Raw genomic sequence first — 2,585 nt, forward strand, 5'->3', positions numbered from 1 at the left:
GGTGATTCTAGTGGTGATAAGTTGGTTGTTTGGCATCAAGGGTTACTCGATTGAGATTTGGCTATGGGATATGTTGGTTAGTTATGGATTCCTAGTTGTTGCCAGTGATTATTGGGTGTGGGTTGCGGTGGCGCTGTGTTGGGTTGGAGTGGTTGGGTTATTTGGGTTGTGCTGATCTTCATTGTGAGAGACCCCAAAAAAAAAAAAAAAAAAAATATATATATATATATATATATATGGTGTGTTGTAAATTGGAGATTGAGATGTAGAGTGTATTGTTAAGGTGGTTATTTAAAGTAAATAAATTAACTTTTCTATAGTTGGTTGTAGTTGAGGAGGCAAGAGAGAGAAAAATGAGGAAGAGAATGAAAGAGTGTAGGGGCCTTTTTTGTGTATTGCGTTGGGCTGGGCTACCTCTTGCGGTAATGGGCCCGAATGTTTCTGAGTAAGGGAGTTGAGACCGGTCCAACTATAACTTAACTTGGGCCGGCTTGTGCACAAACTATGCCTTGTCTGCCAGGAGTATACTTATGGCAAGCAGAACTGTTTCAAATGAGTTACAGCAGGCAGATATAATAATAACAACAAAACAGAGTACTCTGACTATTTAATGAAAAATGGTCAAGTAATCCCTACTTATAAAACATAATTACAGTCGTAACAATGTCATTTACAAAGAAAGTAAAGGAGAAATAAAGTAATATGAACTAATCAAGAATGGGTATAAAGTCAAGTTTAAGTTTGATCCACAGAAGCAAAACCAAAGAGGGGAGAACGCCTCCTCTCAATGCAAATAATCTCCCAGGAAAAGATCCTGTCGTGGGGATTAATGGTTTTGAAGGAGTCGGGCCTGAATGGTTAATGCCCAAAAAGAATCCTTGTTATGTTTTGGAAGAGAGCAGGATTTGAAGGGGGAGAGAGGAAAATCGACCTACTGGTGCATGCCCATTGTATTATCTTTCTTTTTTCCTCTGTTTTCTCTCTTATCTTTTTCTTTTCTTTCTCTTGTTTTCTTTTATTCTATTTTCCTTTTACTCCACAACACCCTCTGTTTTTCGATCCTTTTTTCAGGGCATGGCAAGGGTCCTTTTATAGTGCCTGCCGTGACCAGTTTTTTTATCACTTTGCCCCTTAACCGCCTTTGTCTGGTCTGGGCGTACTTGCCGACCACCAAAGCGTTCGTCTGTGTGCCACTCACCCTTACTAGACAGAGGCAGGTTTGTTTCATTCGTCAGTCTACCGTAGCACTCTTACCTGCCACGGCATGAATGTTTTCTCTCTCTTTCCCTCAAGGCATGCACCTAACGATTCCCCCCTCAACCTTGCCTCTTTTGGGTGGTTTGTCATCCCAGCAGGATGTACCTCCCAAAAGGGCTTGGACAGGAGCCGCAAAATAGGTCTTTTCCCCTCTCCCCACCACCAAACCATACCCCCTTTACCTCTTACCTCTAGCCCATGACCCCACCACGTCCCATATTGGCTGGGTACAGGCTGGTGATGCCTGGGCCTTGCGCGTGCTTTTCTTTCAGATATGTCCAAAAATCTACCTGCTGCTCATGCGTTTGCCGTGATCTGGAGGCTCGCCGTCCTTGCTTTTTGACCTCTTTTGTGGGCTTTTCTTTGTTTTCCCGCTCCATTCAAGAGCTGGACTTTGTCTGATGATGGGCCTTACATTTCTTTGGCCTACTCCTTGGTTTTCTTTATTTCTTGCAATGTTGTACTGTTATTCCTACCGTAATAACTTAATCCTGCTGGGCCTCTTTTGGGCCAGCCATTTATTCCTTCTCTCAGTGGCTTAACATGGCCACTGTTTTGCTTTTACTTATGAGCTCCTATGTCCTTTTGGGCTTTCCTTTGGGCATCCACGGCCCGTTTGCTTTCTTTGGGCTTCCTCGGCCCATTTGCTAATTCCACACTCCCATGGGCTTTTTACTAACTTCATTGGGCTTTCCTGGCCCAATAACCTTATTCTCATCCTTGGAGTTCATGAGCCTGCCATAAACCCCTTACTCTCTTAGTTTGCATTGCCTTGGGCCTGCGACGGCCCTTCCTTACTTTTCTACCTCATACACTACCCATGGGATGCTACTTCTTTCTTTCCGTACTTCTTTGAGCCCACTTGCCTCTTTAAGACCCATTTGTTTATTTCTTGGACTTGTATTCCATTATTCCTGCCGCTTAGGCCTAATGGCTTTTTGCTGTCTATTTTGTCAATTCCTTGTTACCCTTATTATTGGGCTTTCTTTCTTTTTGCCTGGGTTCTCATAAATGGCCCTCAACAAAGAGAAAAGAAAGAAAAAAGAAAAAGGAAAGAAGAAGAGTTAAATATTCTATGCTTCCTTTGGTCGATTTCCAAAGAGAAATGAAAGGAATATTTTTTTTTAATGTCTGTTCTCCATATAATAAAGAGTCCGAATTTGGTAAGGATAGAATATAGAGCCCATGTTTTATACAATTCAATTAAAAATTGTCACATTAGCTTTTTACTTAAAACTTGAAATATCTTACTACACCTAATAACATTGCATCAACCATTTACATAAAAATTAAAATATGGTGTTTATTGAGATGTTATACTGTGTGAT

This window comes from Quercus lobata, unplaced genomic scaffold (assembly GCF_001633185.2).
Source record: "Quercus lobata isolate SW786 unplaced genomic scaffold, ValleyOak3.0 Primary Assembly Scq3eQI_185, whole genome shotgun sequence".
Classification (NCBI taxonomy): Eukaryota; Viridiplantae; Streptophyta; class Magnoliopsida; order Fagales; family Fagaceae; genus Quercus; species Quercus lobata.